At 37.1% G+C, this 21300-nt stretch overlaps 1 protein-coding gene and 1 long non-coding RNA gene across 4 annotated transcripts in view; one reads left to right on the forward strand and one right to left on the reverse strand.

Moving 5' to 3' along the window:
* The window catches only part of CNTNAP2 (contactin associated protein 2), a 1177124-nt gene that overhangs the window by 631468 nt on the left and 524356 nt on the right, over positions 1-21300 (forward strand). The gene's annotated exons all lie outside the window — the stretch shown is intronic.
* Positions 3651-21300, reverse strand: part of LOC142052916 (uncharacterized) — a 28162-nt gene continuing 10512 nt past the window's right edge. The window contains exons 2-3 of one of the 3 annotated variants that reach the window (XR_012659030.1): positions 17005-17139; positions 3651-8314 (exon numbers count right to left, since the gene is read on the reverse strand). This is a non-coding gene — a long non-coding RNA (uncharacterized LOC142052916). Of the gene's footprint in view, positions 8315-17004; positions 18714-21300 lie in introns of all 3 variants that reach the window. The other 2 variants (XR_012659032.1, XR_012659031.1) reach the window with 2 other exon arrangements.

A 21300-nucleotide genomic window follows, 5' to 3' on the forward strand; every position in this document is an offset into this window, starting at 1 on the left:
TGAGAACTGCCCATAATTCTTTCTCAGCACTGTATTATGGTAGAAAACAGAAGCCTGATCAGGGACTACCGTTCCCTCACACAAAGGAATGTGATTAGGTGCTTGAATTAATAAACTATTAATTTCTTTATGAAGGTGTTACTTAACAACATGAGGTTTCTAACTCCTACCAAAATGTTGAAATTGCACAGGTGAATGGTACAGCTTCATTATCTTGAGGACTGGGCGAGGTGAAGAAAGCTGATTACATCTTGTGTCTAATATCCCTGAGAGTTTCCCTTGTGGAAACTCTACGTTTAGCAATTGTTTTAAAATCTAGCACCTACACATTTCCCTTTTCTTGAGCCCCACTGTAAAGCAACAGTAATTTTTGGTAAGGATAGTTTAGTGTAGCCTAGTGTCTTAATATAGTACTTAAAATTTCAGCTGAGTTACAGCAAGAAACAACTTTCTATCAAAGTAAGCAAAGTCTGTCAATAAGATGGAAACCTGCTGTCACCAAAAGTCTGCTTTAGCAAAAAAAAAAGGCAAACCATGGTTTGAAAGTACCCCTTTATCTCAGTTTCTTACAACTGCCTCAGCTAGTAGCCAGTCTTAGCTTAGGCTGTGTCATTGTGTTAGTCAAAGATCACCTTTTCAGGTGAGAAGCCACTAATCCCAAACTAACCCATGCTAAAATATTTTGAAGGCTTTGAAATGAAATAAGGGGACAGATGTTAATACTGTATTGGTATAAGGCATCAAAAAAACTGGCCTAAATACCAAATTTAATTTCAGTAAGTTTTGAATTGGTTTCCTTGGGTTTTAAGAGCATACAAGTGATATTGGATCTACTTTCACAGTTAAATTTCCACTTGCGAAGGCTTTATAAAATATGTGTGAACATGGGGAGTATATTACATGTCTTATAGGTAAATACAAGATAGTAGAAGCTCTATGATTGTAATAAGTACCTCTCATCTTATATAATCTGTAATTACCTGTAACACTGATGAGCATTCCTTATTACCTCCGTCAACCATTTATAAATTCTACGTGGTCTTATATTGTGTCCAAAATGTTCATAAACAAGCATGAGTTTAATTACAAATGTTTTAAAGCATCACCAAATATACTTCTTGCCAACTTATAAAGCAACCTGCATATTAATCTTTTAATCTTTAAAAAGTTGTATTAAAGAAATGGGCTTTACCTTAAACTAAAATCAAGATGGAGGCCCTTTTTTTCTTTTTGGCAATGGACTTTTTGATTTTATTATTCCAGCATCTATACGTGTCTTCTTTAGATGTGAATCTTCCTTTGTTGCCACCTGTTTCATTTTTTCAGGGGAGTGAAACTCCCATCACTGTTGCAGAACAGGCAACATATGAGCTGAGGCTGTTCACGGAGACAGCATCATTGACTGTGTTCTTCATTACAGAAGGATGTCAGTTCAGAGACAGGCAGACTGGGGCAATTAATTCCTAGCAACCTGAGGTAGCAAGCAGATGAGATGCATTTTGAATGTAAAGCTTTTGTCCAAGGAACATCCCTTTTTTTCTTTTCTACACCTTTGCCACCTTCCCGAGAGTTTCAGGTCTCAGGTTAACATAGCAAGATTGGATGTATAAACTTCAACCCATAGTGTATTATACCTTTCCCAGTAAAGCAGAATTTAGTGTTTACTTTTGCTTCTTTGGGGTATCAGCACATACTGTACATAGCCTGTTCATGGGTCAATAGAAAGATAAAATAACTATAGCTCTGAAGTTTGAGGGCTGATGGCATGTTGCTATGCATGCTGGCCATGAAGCATTCTAAAAGAAAGGCACTTAATTGCAAACCTTCAGCGTAAATCACCGTGAGCAATGATGTACAGATCACCTTGACAGTTGAGTTTGCTACATGCTGGCAAACTGGAGAATTTATGAAGCATTAAACTATGTCACTCAGCTGTATTTAACGTACAGTAACATTATGCACACGTAAAGCTCCTTGTGAATGAGATTTGAGAAATGTTAACTGCATCAATCTCAAAGGATCAGCACAGTGAATGTGATAGTGCGTCCATATTTCCACTTAGCTAACCTAAACCTATTAGAATAACTAAAAGACCAAATTCAGATGATCAAAAGGAGCTTGAGGTAGTATTAGAGCATGAAACTCCCTGGACAAATTCAGTGTCATTTAATTATATATAAAATGAAAAGAATTTTGTTTAATCTGTAGATGTGCTCTGGTATAGTAAGTATGGAATTTTGAATTCTAGCGGTTTTGTCATCTTTTTTTTCTGAACAGGTGAACTTTCATTTTCAATGAAACTTTCAGTTTTAACAAGATGCTTTTTCTCATAATATCAGATATCGGTGGGTGAGCATTAGCACTTATGCAGCCCATTTGTCAGAGAAGACCCCGAGGCCTCTGGAGCCATGCATAGTATGTCCCCTTCTAAGTTCAGGAGAGCACCTGAGCACCATGATACTAAAAAGAGAAAACCAGGTAGGAAGAATAATAGGAACTCATTGTAGCTCCAAATAGACAGATTAACCTTCAAAGTTTAACTCTCTGTTAGCCCTACTTATTTAATCTCGATTCATCTGCATGTTACTTAGGAGACCCAAATACGATGATGAAAATTAAGACATCTAATGTATTCCTGTACCTGTGCAAGCTTATACCATATATACTATTGCCTAAATGTATTGTGCTACCTGTTCTGCTGAGCACTCTAACACTTCCTCTAGTCAAGATGTATCTCTGCCACATGCTTTTGCTTTGCCATGTATTATCCTTTATCAATCCTAAGGAAAAATGTGGTCTTGCTGAATGGTATGAAATATGAGAAGAATTCAGAACGAACTTAGCTGCCTCTGGCAGCAAACTGAGAGCCCATCACAATTCCAGGCTATGCAGTCCCAGACACTGAAGGGGCCACAGCAAACACCTCAGAAGCTAAGGCTGCAGTGAAGTAGTTCAAGAGACCATAAGGCTAGTAAGATCAGTAGGGCAAGAAATTTTATATATTCCTCTCCATTCATGCCCCTAATATTTCCTAAGGTCACATTAGCAATTTGATCATATATTTTAAAAAATCCATGCGAATTATTGCTACATGATTTATTTTCCTTTTGGCTTTGTTCATAATTAATAAAAAAAACCAGTAGTGTGTTTTGGCAACTCACTCCTAATGTTTCAGAATGTTCTGTCTGATCTGTTTAGGTGGTTTGATCTTAATTATTGCCTGGTGTGCTTCCAGTGTCTATCTGCAAGATAGTGATTTTTTTTTTCGAAATCACAGCAATGCCCAAGTTGCTTAAGAGAGCAGCAGGTATCGCCTGCAGATAACCAAAGTCTTGGTGCTCAATACTGAGACATACACTGTGCTCTGAGCTGGCCTGGCCTAAACCTGTGCCCTAGTAGGCAATAATAATAATAATAAAGGTAAATATACCGTTATTGCAAAAGGTTTGGTTTGAGTCTTTCTATGCCTCCATGTTAGCAGTAGAAGACAGGGTGGTTCCTACACAATGCATTAAAATGCCAGCTTTAATGGGGCAGTAGGTGGATTATCAGGAAAAGGTGCTAAACTGGGGCTGTTCAGATACTTGCATGCCCAGCATCTTAAAACAGACTACAGTGGTGTCATGATCCACTGTTGGGTTGAACAATTTTGCCGAGGTTAAAGCCCCTTGCTTTCCAACTGACCTCAGATAATTCTGGGAGGTTGGGGGTGGCTGGGCTTAACTTCTGAGTAACTCCAATGTATTTTTCTGACTACGTTCCTTTTTCATTCGTGGAAACAGAATTAAGACTCAAAACGGAGTCAAGTGCCAAGTCACTTTATTTGGCCAGAAATAGATACCGGAGAGAAAAGCAAAAAGAGGAAAAAAAAAAAAGCGAAAAAGGGAGGGAGAGAGTGGGACTGTTGCGGTAGCTATCATCACACATCTCCAGCAGTCTGTCCAGTCCAGGCAGGCAGTCCGGGCGTCCAGTGCATCTTTGGAGCCAGTGGAGGGGGCGATGGTCCAGAACACAACCGTCGTCTCTGCCGGTTTCCCCTTTTATAAGGTTGCTCTCTTGCATAGTCAGTAACTGTTCTGCATAAACCTGCCTCCCACTTGGCGGTGGGGGTGCATGCCAGTACTGTCACTAGAGAGTGCTTGAAAGTTCTAGAGGGTCCAAGCCCACCCCACCCCCAATATGTTGCCAGTTGGTCTTGGGCCCGGGTGTATGCGTGGAGGACGAGTACTCCAAGATAACGGGGCACACATTCCTGTCGGGTCGACCTTGGTGATTAAACCGTCCCACTCAGCTGCTGTAGTGATCAGGCGTTGTTAGAGAAACTTGCCTGACAACAAAAGTTGAGACAAGTTTCCAGTCCCTAACAGGTGGCCACTGGATTTGAAAGAACTATGTTACATGAGGCTCTGATTAATGCATGTCTTAGTCTAGGACACAGACACTAAACTCAGTGACGCCAACTAATAGATGATGATAATATCTTTTCAGTGCAATTACCTTTTAAAATGACTAGAACCTTGCACTGAAACAATAAACCTGTCCATAGCTGGGCTTTACAATCTTGAAAGGCTGGAATAAGACGATGTACATGGACAGGTCATTGACCAAGAACAATATTAGACTACGAATAAGTTATCTCGTAGTTTTTGTAATAAATCAAAAATGATGTTACAGTGTCCTTACAAAACAGTACCTTAATTAGAGGTTATCCTTCAAGGTGCATACAATGTCTTATCAGTGCTTCTTTTATCCTGAAGGTGGTTTTGATAGCAGCTTAGTGCTGGGAGCACGCAATCTATTTGATAAACAGCATACATTTTCCAGTCTTCCTGTTCTTTCTTTGAAGAAGTCCTTCATTTTCAATTGATAATTTTATTTTTAAATTGAGGATTGTCAGATTTAAAAAATAATGTTAATTTAAAAGACAATATACTGAATTTGGATTTTATTTTTTTTTTAACATAGCTTGGCCTATTTGATAGCTCAAAGTATATATGGTAGGGAGCTTATGTCTTATGTGCTATTTCTTTGCTGTAGTTTTATTTTGATTATTTTATCAGGTCAGCAATTCTTGTGTATTTACTATTCATTCATTCTTTTTTTTCCCCCTCAACCTTTCTCTCTCTCCACATCCCCACTGCAGATGTACTGGCATGATTTTGATCCATTGTGCGATTCAATTGTTAATGACAACTCAGAATTAACCTTCTTATTGGCTGCTTGTCAACATCATGACATAATTTCAGAGCTGTCCCTTTTCCTCCACTGATGTTTTCTATTACGACTTAGGAAGCTCGTCTCTTTATTTGTATTGTAAAGGGAAGTTGGCTTCAACTTTATGTAGATCTCTAGCATTACCCAAATTCCTCCCTTCCTTTGGCCTTCAGCGCTAAAAGAGTGATGATTGCAGGTGTTTTCTCGTCCTTCCTCAGGCATTTTTTTATTTTAATAATGAAGTTACTATATATTTCCATTAAACCATGAACATATGTTAACCGTGGTAGCCTTATCTAACAATAAGAATGGTTTGGGCTGTCCTAGCTGACTTTGCCTGAAGCAGATTGGTGTTCTGGATTCAGTTTCTAATTCTATTACCAAAGTTGGTGTTTGCCTCTGAAAAGTTTAAGTATCACCTGATACATTAAATATGGTTCATAAAGTTATTTACCTTCATTGTCAAATTCCTTTTCTTCATCCTTTAAAGACCTTGCTTTTCATACCTTGCATCTACTATAGACACTCCCTTATAAACCTTTCTCATTTTATTGAAGAAAATTTTTTCCCCGATTTATTTATAGCATGATTTCACTATGAAGTTTAAAGCACACATTCTTTCTAAATTGGTAATGTGATTGTGATGCCTTTTTGCTTTTAAAGTTTTGTATTAGTCTATGAAGCTGTAAATCCTTTCCTTCTGTCCTTACAGAGGACTGCAAAGGAAAGTGTTCAAAAATTTTACTCCCGTTAACTGGAGTCTGCCCTAGACCACCAACATTTGTGCCTAGGCAAAAGATAATATAATTTTGTTTATAAAAAATCGTAGGTTCTTTTGATTGTATTACTGAACCATTGGCAGTTGCCATCAGTTCTTAGCATTACAGAAAAGTTTTCCTTTCACAGTTGTGACCTGTGGCTAATCCAGTCCCGTATCTGTTGTTGATGTAAGCCAGAAAATGAATCGATTTCTGCCAGGAAAAATCACTTTTAAGAGCAGGAGTTGTGGAGTGATACTATCAGTCACTTACATGATATTATCAGTTAGGGGCTAGCCTAGAGTTGTCAAGGCTAGTTGTGTCATTTGCATAACTGTCGTAATATTCCTGTTGTAGCAATAGTAGGGCCACAGGAAAGAAAAAAACCAAACCAACAAACAGTATTTTTCAGGGACACGCACCTTTGTATACAGAAACCAGTTCTTAAAACAACTGTTACTTTCCAAGAGGACTGTTTTATAGATGCTATTAAACAATAATTGCTGAAGTAGTGATCATTGGCATCCATTTCTTAGGAAGGCAGGGCAGAAGCCAATCCCAACACACTACGATTACTTGGCTGATCTTTATTGCCTAAAGAGAATGTAGATCAGAGTCCACAAAGATGCTGTATAATGTGTGGCTAAGAAAAGACAACACGGATGGTTCTTTATCAGAGCATTAATCTGTACATGTGACGCATGTACTATGCATTAATGTCTCCTACTGGATACACACTTAACATACGAAACGTTTACATGGGATAGTATTTCTCTGGTCCAGAGACATTTTCCTTCACACGTTTCATATGCATTGCTTCTATTGAGCAAGGTGGAGTAACACTGCCTCAGAAGGTTGACTAAATTTTCAGTGAGTAGGCAGCATTATGCAAATGAAGATTAATCTGTATAGAAACAGCTAGTGATGTTTGTGGATAGTAAAAGCTGTGTTTAATGAATAATCCCCAATGAAATTAAAATTTAAACACTGAAAGTCCTAATGATACTTATAACTACTGAAAATTTTCAGTTACCAGAGGAGGCTGAGCTAGCCTCACCTAAGGCTAACTTAGCCTTAATCAGGATTGCTTTATCAGGAAGCTGAGTTTAGCTCCGCTTTTAGATGTAAAAGATGAGCAGACTAAATGAGATCTGTGAAATTGCCATGGTCTAAGGTGTGTCATAAATATCAAAATACATATTCCTAGCCTGTCTGTAAATAAGACACAGGACTTGCCAATCATGGATAGTACGGGGACTCTGAAGTGTCTGCAAGTTATTCAGCAGTGACTTCTTTGCTTATTGGGGTCACAGAGCTTGGGAATCGTGGATTTTAGCTGGGAACACTTTTGCGTACTTTAAGATGAGTAATTGAGTTTTCAGATGTGCAGTCTCCTGACTCTTTTCAGAGATTTCTATTCCTAAGAAGTCCGTATCAATAAATAATCTAATCTAAAGGTGTATCGTCTAGCTGGATTTGAATATGCAATTTGAAAAGGTAAATGCTATTAAAAGAAGATAAATTCACGCACATGCTAATATTTGACTCAAGTTTTTTTTCCATTGCTTTCATCATGTAGTTCAAAAACATTATTCTGAACACTAAACATAATTTTTGCACAAATGATCAAGGCAATCCATAACTCTGTCTTCCACAACACTTTCACAAAGCTTTCATGATAATGTATGATTCCTGAAAAGGGGTTTGAAGAGGAGGAGAAAGGAGTTTTCAAACACTGGTGAGCGTTGGATAAATGGTATCAATTTACTTGTTCACATAGCAAATTAATAAAATGGCCTTTGAACAAAACTGATATTTATCTCCCCGTGTTTAATAAATTTAGTCAACATCAGCAAGAATCTTCTTTCATAAACTTTTTCACAGATATGTTGTACTGAAGAGAATTCTGCCTTTATTGGTTTTACTAATTTTTGTTTTCAAGATTTCAGTAAATGCTTTGAAAAGCAATGTACTTCCAGTAATATAGAGTAAATTGCGGTCAATAAATAGAAATGGATCATAGGAAGGGTACATCAATGTCAAACTTGTATTTTACTATCCAGTTCTTTACTGCTGAATTTAAAAATGACGCAAATTATTACTGAGTGTAAACTCTTCCTCTGATGTTTAAAATGTTACGTGACTGATTTCCACTGCTGCAAAATCTATTGTATCTCGTATCGTTACCCACATGATGTAAAAATACTTACAAATATTCCAGTAGCTTGAGAACTCACACTTCAGAGGTAGGCTGCCAGAAATCCTTGGTAATTTGACATTTCTTTTGGAAAAACAGGACTTGTCTAGGAGTACCTGACATACGGTAGCCTTCTGTGGCCAGCCTGTGAGGACAATATATACAAGTATTGCTTATTTGGGGTAGAACACTTGTTGGAAAATACATCTCTCTCTTTCTTCCTTTACAGTTCTGGATATGCCCTCCTACTTTAACAGCAAGATTTATACTGCTGCAGTATATAACACAGAGGAGGAAGCTCTTCCTAGGAAAATAGTTGCTTAAGCCATGTAGAACCTCAAGGGTCAAAAACATTTAAAATTCATTTGTGCTCTGAAGAGGAGCTGTAAATTTTTGAAGTCATGATGGGGGTTAAACATGCATTTTAGTCACTCTTCAAGGTTCATGCAAGTCAAAAGAAGTTTTTGCTGTCTTTGGCAACAGATTTTCACATTGTCTCTCATATCTGATGTTTAGTCGTGATGTTTCCTTGTTATTTGTCATTGCTGGTCATTTCCCAAGCAAATTCATGTTCTTAAAAAACATTTCAGCAAAAATTAATTAGTTGTATCTGATCAATTGCAGATAAATATATATGAACAACTCCATTACCTTGCAGTGGATCTGTGTTAGTTAATCAGAGACTATATTAGAAATGTAGATTTTATTGGCAGTGAAGTGGTACGAATACCACCACCATCACCACCCCGCAACACACACATACTACTGCCTTAAGAAAATCTGAGCTGGAATTGTGAAGTTTTACATACGAAACGTGAGAATTATATTAATATTTTTAGACACAAAGTAATTTCAAATAGTTACAAGCAAAGTATGTAACAAGCTTTGAGGTATCTGGATTCACTGGAGATGGTTGTGCAAGCTTTCGTGCAAAAGATTAAGACATTCATAGGATCTTGTATTCTTTCTAATTTTTCGTAATACTGATTTTTTCTCATTTTTAAAAAATATGATCATGTAATATAGCCACCATAGACACAATATTAACATAACACATTTTTGCACAGGAAAATTTATTATTCTGCCCACTGAACACAGAAATAGAAATGGGCTGTGTTGATAGTTAGGGTAACCCTCAGTAACTGAGGATAATAGGTTTAAATCTCTCAGATGTCTGGTATTGTTTTAGCAAGCTACTTTTCCCCCGGCCCATCAGTTTCTCAGCTGGATAAATACCTTCACTGCGGAAATCCAGCTAAGCTATTCTCCTAACAGCCCATAAACAGAGCCTGAAGAGTTGGAGAAGTTAGAAGATCTTCAGTCAGAATGCCTGACATCCAACCACAACCTCAGTTGTATACAGAGTTTAAGAGGGGCAACATAAAACTGTCACTAAACTGTTGTGAGAATAAATTCCTTAATGCTTGTGAAGTACTTTGAAAGCCTCAGATTTAAAAGGTCTTGGAAACAGTATATGTGCAATATAGTATTTTAACATACAGGAATATGTAACTCAGAATTGCATACTTGGCAGAGAAGAAAAATGCTCTTCAGATACTGGACGTTCACTTTATAGCTTCCTGGGTGATCTTGGGTGAGTAATACTAGCTAAAATGAGAGTAAGATGACTCTAGTTCATTCAAAATAGCCAACGTTCTAGTCAAAATCTACATTTCTATGAAATCTATGAAATTCTATTAAAATATACTTAGTCAGCATGCAGTAGACACAAAGTCAGTTCCAGGTTTGAAATGTGCTGGAGTGGAGAAACAGTCTTTATGGCCCCCATTATTAAGGAAAATAACTATAATGTTGGGGCTACGGAGACTGTAAAGAAAGGATGGTATTTTCATTAGATGACAAAGAATGACATTGATCCCTATACCCTAGAAATTATGGCACTCTTCTCAGATATGGGAGGCCAGCACTTCAGTTCCTGTCCTGACTAGAGGGGTTCTTTCCTATTTTAAGTGCTTCACTGTGGGTTTCCAATCCACCACCAGCAGGCTGGAGGTTACCAGTAGTCTCTAAATGGCAATTTTATTTATACTTTCTAATTCAGCAGACATTTATATATTTATATAGCGATTTCAGTCAAAGATGCTTGAGCTATGTTTGAGCTCCTTTGTAATTGCAACTATTTTCCTTTGATCTTCCCTAGCTCAATACTGCAGCCTACAGTTTCAAACTGGTTCTACTTGCCATTACACTGGCAAATGGCAAAGCTTTGGCAATGCGTAGAGCTAACATCTGTTCATTTATCTGCCTTTAAAAAGGCACAAATAATACAGATTTCAGATGTTTCAAACTTGGTGTAGGAATACATTACTAACGGTGACATAATTTGCAAACAGTGTTCCTGGTGAAAAGTCAGGTTTTTAATATATCTTTTTCTGATATTTACACTCATGTTTTAATATTTTAGTATGGTTTTTAATATTAAATGTTTTTAAAGTTATTTAATATTTTAATGCTATTAAAATACTGGTGTTTAAATGTTTTAACACTAATACATTGGCTCAACTGTTAAGTAACAGTCTGGAAGGAGTAGTGGCATTGCAGCATAAAATCATTTCACATTAATTTCTGCTTTTTATTTAATTCTAGTGGTGATTAGCAGTCATATTCTCAGTCCCCTTGAGATCAGCAGGTAATGGGATATCCAGACCAGGGAGAAGCATAAAAGTAATTTGTCCTAGCATCACCCGCCCCACTGTTCCAATTTAGCTACTACTTGTTTTCCTTTAAATTATTTTGTGCTATTGATATTCCCCTCTATTCAGCACTGGTGAGGCCACACCTGGAGTTGTGTGTCCACTTCTATGCTCCCCGGTACAAGACAAACATGGATGTACTGGAGAGTCCAGTGAAGGGCCACGAAGATGATGAAGGCAATGGAGCATCTCTCCTGTAAGGAAAGGCTGAGAAAGCTGGGACTGTTCAGCCTGGGGAAGAGCAGCCTCACAGGGATCTTACCAATATGTATAAATACCTTAAGGGAAGGTGCAAAGAGGATGGAGTCAGGCTGTTTTCAGTGGTGCCCAGTGACAGGACCAGAGGCAAGAGGTACAAACACAGGAGGTTCCCTCTCAGCATCAGGAAGCACTTTTTTTACTGTGAGGGTGACTGAGCACTAGCACAAGTTGCCCAGAGAGGTTGTGCGGTCTCCATCCTTGGAGGTATTCAGAAGCCATCTGAACATAGTCTTGGGCCACTGGCTGTAGGTGGCCCTGCTTGAGCAGTGGGGTTTGGACTAGATGACCTCCAGAGGTCCCTTCCAACCTCAACCCTTCTGAGATTCTGTGATATACTGAAACATCTAACTTTCAAAATTTTTAGATTTTGGGGAATAAGGAAGTTGAAAAGTCAAGAAAGAGTACCACCAATTGTGTGAACAGCTCACCAATGGAAACAGAACTACTGACAGCAATATAGAATATTCTCATTCAAAACATAATGCCCAAACTGAAAGGTATCAGGATCAGTAAATATATGGCGAGACAAAGAAGGAAGGCAAGAACTTGCTTTACTTTTGCATTTCATTTTGAATCTCCCCTTACTTTCTTGCTGATGCGGCAACTTTTTTTGCTATGCTTTCTGTACTTTTGTTAAGACCATACCTCATAACTGTACCAGGCCATTGCTTCAAGAAAGCTGCAAAAGAAACAACTCTTACCTGAGTTCCTGGTTGCAAGGCTTACAAAATTGGTTTATATCCTCAGCTACAAAGTCTTCATAATTTGAAGGTCCCACTACTTTTTTATATTGCATTAATCAGAAGAGGTAGCCAGCCAAAAAAATAATGAGCATAACTTATTCAGGATACAGAACCAGACATAATCACTATATATAGGTTGTGGACAGGCTAGGCCTGAGTCTCAAAGACACAGTAAGAGTCTGAATATTGCTGAGTGTCTGAAATAGAATTGCCAAAGAACCTCAGTTACTATTAGATCCCAACTAATAGTTTGTGGAGGCTCAAGATACAGGGGATGGTGTTGGGCTACACTGTAGCATCTGGGAGACTGGAAGACTAGGGTTTTGTTCGATCACTGGTATTAGTAGATAAGCTCTGGTCAGTGCAAAGTGTCCTTAACTTCTTTACTGTGTTTGGGGCTCTCCCCATTTGTTTGGGTTTTTTTTTCTTCTTAACCAATCACCTGGAGAAACAAACTTCCACATGGGTTACCAACAGATGGTTCAGTAATCTGAATCATTATTTAAAACTTTCCACTGTTATGAAATATTTGTAACTCTTTGCTATACATATATTTTATAATAATGAAATATATGTATATGTATATGATGTGTACAGAGCCACATAAAGCTCTCACCGTTTTTCTGCTTGCTAACTAATAATCTTTCTTCCATATATACTGAAAATGTGTATTTAATTGTAAAATGAGGAAAGACTCCATTAAGTTATTGACTTTTTATTTATCATAGTTTAGAAAGATAGATCACAAGCTTAAGGTAACTTGCTAATAATAAATTTGCTCTAAAAAAAGGTGATTTGCATAAAGTACCATGTTTCTTCTATAAGGCTTTTGAGGACTAAGGAAAAGAATTAGGCAAGTGAATAATCTTGTAATGTAAAAAAGTTATTAGCTTGCCTTTGTTTTAGTTCCTACCCTTCTGTGTGACTGTGAGCAAATAATTATTTAATCTTGTGCCACAGTCCTTCTTTGTAACACAGGGAGAATGTTTCCTTCTTACTTTTTTTTTTTGTCTTGTCCATTTGTATTACAAACTTGTTGAGACACCAGGTATCACTTCTTATATATAGGTACAAGAAGTGGAGAAAAAAAATAGGCGGCCCTATGTTAATACTGAAAAGCAATGGCAAATATGCAAGGAAAAAAATTCTGCATACACCCTTTTAAAAGGAATTTTAAAGAAGCCCTCATTCTTCATTAGTTTTCTGCTTGAAATGGTGTCTTTGAAACTTAACAGCATTTTTCACAAGAATCACTTTATTTCGCTGAGTTGTGTACAGCTGAAATAAAAAAATTCCACTTTTGTTTTATTAAGAGCAATTTAATTCAGGTAACACCTGATGTTCAAATATCTGTGTGCACCAGAACTGTCAAAGATATTGGCTTAGTTTTGGAACTAAGTTTATTGGTTGACTGTGAGAGAGTCTGAGTTGTATGTGATACATCACATTGTGTTTTACAGGAACCAGTGACAAAGTTTCATGTTTCTTTTTTCTATCTCAGTCACAGTGCTGGAAATATTTTTTTTTATCCTAATCTATTTGGAGGAGGGTTTGAGATTTGATTTTTTTTTTAAGTAGGAATGTGTTTTTACAGAAATACTTAAGCCCAACTAAATTTCTCAAATGAGTCAAGTGTTTTACTAGAAGAAGGATAAAATACTGATCTTAACTGATGCCTAGAAAGAACTTTCTGAGAGGTGAATGTGAGATGAAGGAAAAAGAAGGTAACTATGATTTGGTATGAAAGCTTTGCCTTTCCATTTTAGTTTAATGATAGCTCTTGTACACACGTATGTTCCTTCTCTGCATTGTCTTTTATTTGCTTTGTCTGTTCAATTGAATGAATTAATTCTGCAGAATTTACCAAGAATTGCTACTGAAATGGCAGGCTAGATGGTATTGTAACATACTGTACGGTTAATACATGCCCAGGTCTAGCAAAATGAGGAGCAGGACCTTCATGATAATTGTGGCTACTCCGCAACTTAAATAGAGGATTAGGAGATTGCTAAGTCTATCTAGCAGCTAGGTCACACTTGTCAATTACTTTAAATAAGGTACACCGTGATCTGCATTTAAAATCTAAAATTTCCAAAATTACTCTAGCTAGATTAAAACACCATAACTCTCCCTGGAGCTCATTTGTATTTATGCTTTGTGCTGTGAACCGATTTTTGGTAAAGAAAGGAGGTGACTTTGAAAAATGTAAAGAATGTGGCAGTTTAAATTCTTGAGGAATCCCATTTCCTTGATCACAGCAGAGGAGAAAAAGCAAATTGCCTGTAATTTAAGCATGATAATTTTTGCCATATCTTTACAGATGTGAACAAAAGAAACTTGAAATAGATGAAGACAGAGGAGAATTGAAAGCACAGAAGATAGTGTATGCAGAGCTGAATAATGTCTGTTGAAGCAACGTGGCTTTGCTTGGTTTCTATAAATGCTCTGCAGCTAAAAATAATTCTGATTTTTGGGGCAGGCAGTATTTTCTTTGACTTTGCTCATAAATGAACACAGGATCAAAGAATATTTTTTCTTCCACGTAGCAAGACCATTTAATCAGTTCTTCTTTAAACTGCACATACACCTTTCTCCATACATGCACTACACAAATAGACTAGAGAGACGAAGGCACAACTGTATAAAGAAAGAAGCGCTGTGGGCAATCGCAACACTAAACTTGCTAAATTGAGGATTCTGTGTATCCTACTTAAGATACCTGCTGTGGACTAGGAGTGCTGTACCATGGAGTATAACTTGAGAAACATCTGTAAGTGGATGTGTGCCTGTGTATCCTTGCATTGTACAGGTCAGTTCCCAATAAAAACAAGTGTGCTTTAATGCATACAATTTTTAAGCCCTGTTATGAGCAAAAAGAAGCAGGGGGAGTTGAAAACTTCTGATTTTTACTCTTGTTAAGTATTATCATTATTTTGTAGCTACAGCTCTCCATACACCCCCTTGCTACATAACTAGTACTTATGAACAAATTACTGCTTCTGTCCTTAGGTCCTGTTTTAAATTCTGAATTGATGTTTCTTACAAGCAGCAAATTCTAATTTTAGAATGTGTGTAATAAAGGCTTGGTATATTTTCCACCCTCTGAAAATGGATGGTCACATTTAAAAAAGGTAACATGTGAGCTACACCTAGAGAGAATATTATGTGCATGTTTGGGAGGAAGAAAGGAGACGGGAAAGGATATGGCCCCAACTCTGCCGAGCATTAATGCACTTATGTATGCCTACCACCTCCCTCCTGCTGTTCCACTCCCCGGCATTTCCATGGCCTGCTCTTATGTCCAGGCCTCAGTGGTCTTAACAGGCAGTTTTTACTGCTGCTGTCAATAGATGTCCCTGTCAGCCAAGTGGCGTCCCTAGATGCCTGTGGAGAGGAGTTTAGGCAAGGAACAACCCGTACAGCCTCTCGGGCCACTGTCTGATGAGCAGAGAAGACAAAAGAGAAAATACTGATGAGCAGAGAAGACAAAAAAGAAAATACCACACCAGCCGCTCATGCCTTGACATCTAATTTAAGAAACAGCCCATTGTATGGAATATATGGCTACCCTGATCTCTGCACTACTATTCATCTAAGCCTTTACTATCAGAAATTTTTCCATGGATCATGTATGTATGCTTCTAAATAATAATTTGAACCTGGTAACTGTGATTAGTCATTTTAACATGCTATATGCTCAGTCCCATAACGTTGCATCCTTTGAATACCTCACGTTTTAACCCAAAGTATCAAGTTTGCCCCGTGGTCTGCTAAATCCCTTAGCACAATTTATCCGGATTCGTGATAGGAAAAGCCATTAAATAGAACAAATACCAATGTCAGGAAGCTAGCTCATGGGCATAAGCCAGCTGGGAAGTTCTAAGGAGTAACGCTGTAGGTGTATATCACACTTCATTTACAGATAAGGGCACATCTCACTGGAGATGTGTTTGGTTTCAACATGTTTCTGATGACAGTTAATATTGGAACAAGCTGTGGCCTTACATGATGACTTAACCTCCGCTGAAAATAGAGTATATTATTTAACCTGTATATGCTTTGCATCTTGGGCATCTGCCTAGGCCCCAGTCAGCGGCCACCTTTTATGAATGCCAGTGGACCTTGTGTTAAAAATACACCCTGCAGATTACTTCCTCAGTGCCACCTCTTCTTATTCCTGCTTATTATTATATACTCGTGTAACAGTGCTGTATTTAAAGTGGAAAAAAAGGGTTGTTTTTTTTTAAACTATTTAAGGTGTGCTTATTTTGACCCAGTATTAATGTCTGTAGTCCTGTCATTTCAGGACTAGCCAGATCAAAGATTTCCAGATGACTGACTTCCCTCTATTTTTGCCTTATGACTCTCAAACTGATTTATATGATCACTCTGGAAGACAATAACATGCTTTCGTGCAAACCCTAAGCCTTTCTGTATTTTAAACTTGATATTCCCCTACCTTTCCTTGTAGATGCATATAAATCCTGCACAGCTATCCAGTTCACAACCATTGTAAATATTCAGAAACAGACTGTAACACATTATAATGAATTGGCCTTGTCCATCATGTTGTTTTTTAAATGTAATTTTTGTAAATTTTTAGATGCAATTCCAAATACCCATTCTATGGTGGAATATTCCCACTTAGATGCCAGATACACAAGTGCAAAACCATTCCAGATATGAGAAATCCAGGATTCTCCAAACATTGCTGTGTGATAGCCTAATAAAAATTGGTATGACAGGGGCCAAGAACTGTCACATTATTAATAAACATCATTAATAACCAAACCATCACTCATGCTGTTAACATGGCCTCTCTGTTTTTAATGCAGAAGCCTACTCTTTCATTTTAAATTCAAAAACTCACAAAGGAGGGAAGGTTAGAAGTTGAATCCAGACCTGCAATTTGCCTGGCAGGAGAGTATCTCCCATATTCACATTAAGGAATTGCAGATTCTTTTGACTTAGAAGTTTAATGGCTCAGGACATTTAATTTCCTATCAGCAGGGCTAATAGTGAATGTGCTCATTCCATATGGCTGCAGTTCGAGGAAAAAAAAAAAAGGCATCAGAATTCAAACTGTTATCCAGATTACTTTTTTTTTTACTTTTTACCTCTTTTGAGGCAACTTCCAGATCTTCCATCAAAATGCAAGCTCCATTGCGCTCCTTGATGTTAGACCCGAACAGCTTTATCATAACCAACCTCATTAATTCAGCAGGTGCAACTTCCCTGAAAGCGTGACACTCCTATGGAAACACGGAAAGTTCCTCCTTCAGGCTTAAAAATGCTTTTTATCTGAATCAGCTGGAGATTCCTACAGCATAGTAACAGTAAGAACAAATATAACATTACAAAGACCTAAACTACATGAAGAGTGATCCAAATTCTAAGTCTAACAACAGTGTGTGAAGCTGAAAGAGCTTTCCTGTTGCCATGTCTCAAAAGAATGAAAGCAAACACTAAGGACTGTGTGTGCTTCCTGATTTTCTATAGTGCTAAGACAATCATCAGTCCTTAGCAAATGATTAACAATCATTAACAGCCTTCTGTAACAGAATGCAACAGAATGTAATAAATCAACATTTAATTACCAGTTTGGCAGGTCATAGAAGTTTAAAAATATGTTGGTAAATACAGGACAAGGTTTATCAAGCTCCCCTTATTTTCTGTGTTGTTTAAGCCAATCCTATGCAAAGTGGCATGGAAGGTTTTTATGAACGGCTGGCCAAATTATTCTACACTGAACAACCTAAAAAGCAACATATAGAAAAGTTGTTTTGTTAAAAGTGTCACTTGAAGTACTTGAAGTTTTTGGCTTTTACCAGTATTTCTTCCAGTAAGGGATAAGGAAAAAGCCATAATGAAATATGATTTCCAGTTACCATGCTTTGGAGTCTCAGACATGGCTTTATTATGTTTTTCATCAAACTAAAAGTAAAATAACAATAGTTACACCACCAAATTTTCATCAATTTTCTGTTTAAAAATCCATCTTCAGATGGACTCTGTGATATGAAGGCAAGTCATGTATGAAACAACATATTTACTATGGTAAATATGTTTCTTTACTTAGTATTTATTTACTTACTGTGGATATTTAGGACAACTGCAAAGCTGATTTGTAACATTTTATTCTTGAAGTTGCTTTGTGTCAGTGATGACAAGTGGAACAGGCAAACAAATTTACATAAAGAGGTACAGGTTTGAGGGTGTAACATCCTCTGTAAGCATCAATTTAAGCAACAAAACCATGTTTGGGTTCCCAGTAGTTCAGAAGATAAATGTAACATTGGCTATTGTAAAGGGATATTTTAGAGAATTTAAAAAAATGCAGTAAGTCCTCAGTAGAATTAATTTAGTACTCCAATTATGTGGCTTTGTATTTACTAATTTGTGTAATGACTTTCATGTGGTAGTTATATTAAAAAGTAACCTCATTTTAGATAAGAATTTAAGTTTTGGTTGTTTTTTTTTTTCTACATTTGTCATTAGAACACCAAATAAAAGACCCTATTTTTCAAAAGTTACGTCATTTCACAAACACAGGTGTTTCTTGCTATGCTGGTATTTCAAGAATGACAGCAAAGTAAATAGCTGTAAGGTGTGTATGCTCTATATAAAGGCTCAGACTTAAATAGTTTTTTGTTCTTTTTGTTGTTTTCAGGGAAAGGAGGGGTTTGTCAGCAGATCCCAAATAGCTAAATGAAATTATTGATGCTCCAAATGACAATAGGCTTTCTACGATGACTTGCTCCCAACAGCCCCTCACCGGTCCCCAGGCCACCAGCATCCATACAGCTGTCAGCAGCAGCATGCATTCCTGTTATAATGAAACAGGTGTTTTCAGCCATGTTTAATTGACAGTGTCACAAGGCCTTTAACAATGTGCTGGTTTTGACTGGGGTAGAGTTAATTTTCTTCACAGCAACTAGTATGGGGCTGTATTTTGGATTTGTGCTGGAAACAGTGTTGATAACACAGTTTTAGTTACTGCTTAACAGAGCTTACAGTGTCAAGGCCTTTTCCGCTTCTCACCCCACCCCACCAGTGAGCAGGCTGGGAGGGGACACAGCCAGGACAGCTGAGCCCAAATGACCAAAGGGATATTCCACACCATATGACATCATGTTCATTGTATAAAGCTGGGGGAGAAGAAGGAAGGGGGAGACGTTTGGAGTGACAGCGTTTGACTTCCCAAGTAACCGTTACGCATGATGGAGCCCTGCTTTCCTGGAGATGGCTGAGCACCTGCCTGCCAGTGGGAACCAGTGAATGAATTCCTCGTTTTGCTTTGCCTGTCTGTGTGCGTGGCTTTTGCTTTACCTATTAAACTGTCTTTATCTCAATCCATGAGTTTCCTCACTTTTACTCTTCTGATTTTTTCCCCCATCCCACCGAGGAGTGAGTGAGCGAGCAGCTGTGTGGGGCCTGGTTACTGGCTGGGGTTAAACCATGACAAAATAGCGAACTGATTTATTACAATTCAGCTTATGAGTTGTGTAGTTCAATGATTTATCTTCATAAAATGCTTGTGACAGCCTCTACTATGCATCAGAATGTTGTTAACCCAAGTAAAGTATGATGCAAAGATAATATGTTTTCATGATTTATTGACTGTGGGTCCTATAATTACTAATTATGCATATGACAGATCATCTAATGCATAAAATGCAACAGAAAATCTGCTATGAAAAATTGTTATAGCACTGCGGTTCAAATTTCTATCAGAAAGAAATTTTACAGTGAGGAGCAAGATGAAATTTTCTGATGCTACAAAAAACTATATCTGCATTAATAATTTTTAATAAAAGCTGCCAAAAGGGGGAAAAAAATCAAATCTACCAGGTTTTAACCTCTCTGTTTTCTGTTGTGGTCTCACTTGTGATATAAAGAACAATGATATTATTAAAAGGTAAGTGGACAGAAAAAAAATTTGGAAAAGACATCTCAGTTATTGATAATTTCTGAAATGGGACTTTATTCTTAAGTATAGGATGATGATTAGTGACAAACATTAAACTGTACGTTTCCTAATATTTGCCAGATTTAACAAAATTTCTGTCATCTTCCTGTATTTTTTTTTCTGGTATAATTTCTTTCCATACGTACTAGAACAAATTAAATAAAATATAAAGATATTTGTGAAGTAAAAAACAATAATTACTGACTACTCAACTGTGTAGTCAGTAAAGAGCTTAAAAAACCTTTTGAAATATGTGTTACTACTCTATCCGCTTCACTATAAAACTGCTGAAATATTAAAATCTATCATTACTCCCCCTAACAAAATACCCAAAGGAAATAGAACAGAAAACAAACTTACTATCCATGAACACCTTTCACACTTGTGTTTGAAATCTTCAGCTTGAGTGTCTTCAGTAAATATGTAAAATTAACAATACCTAATAACTGCTGGTCCTTCTACTCGCACAAATATCTACTGAGTCACTGGAGCTGCATTGCAAGGCACAACTTTGTTCTAATAGTGGCTGTGGCATTATTGCCTTCAGTGATGGTGATTCCAGTTTCTCATAAAAATCAAGGTCTCTGGAGACCTTGCAAACCGGAGCCACATTCTTACCTTTATATATATACACATGCAGATTCCATTAACTGTAAAGGTAATGGCATATGGAAAGCTATTGGATGCCTTTTTGAGTATGTGTGTTGGGCAATGGAGCCCTAATTACTGAACAGACCCTACCTTTACAGATGTAATCATTTAGGATTATTTTCAGTTTATTAGATGCCATTTATCACGTACTATATTTTCACTTTATGAAGAACTTGTCACTTTATGAAGAACTAATAATGTTTTAAAATATATTCCGTGTGCAAACTACAAACCAGTGAGGTTTGATCTTATAAAGACATACTCTCTGATGTCATAATATTAGTAGATGCATCTCTTTCTCACTAGTGAATTTCAGTCTCTGTTGTACAAATATCTCCTGTTTTAATTTTGCTACACATAGAACATAATGGGACAGATTCAACACTGTTGAGGAGAGATTTGCTCCTCTAGATCCTTCTGGTGTGCCCACTTCAAGGAAAAGGCATATCTGCTCATATTTACTGTCCTAACTCAGGGTCCCATCACACACTTTTAAACCTGTAAAATATGATAGGTAGTATTGATAAATATTATCCCCGATAATTTTTCCGAAGTATTTATATTTCTGAAAAATGCATCTTTGTAAATGTGTATTTAAATCCAAAGCAGAAAAATCCATATGCCATAGCTATCTATGCTTTATGCATATGTAGAGGAAGACTTCTTCAAAATAACTGTTATGTATACTTTTTTTATAGCATATGTTAGTATGTTGCTTTGGGTTTTGACAATGATTGAGTTGAGCATTCAAAATTAGTCATTGAAGGATAATACTTTAAGGCAGGGTTGTAAT

This window comes from Phalacrocorax aristotelis, chromosome 2 (assembly GCF_949628215.1).
Source record: "Phalacrocorax aristotelis chromosome 2, bGulAri2.1, whole genome shotgun sequence".
NCBI classification, from domain to species: Eukaryota; Metazoa; Chordata; class Aves; order Suliformes; family Phalacrocoracidae; genus Phalacrocorax; species Phalacrocorax aristotelis.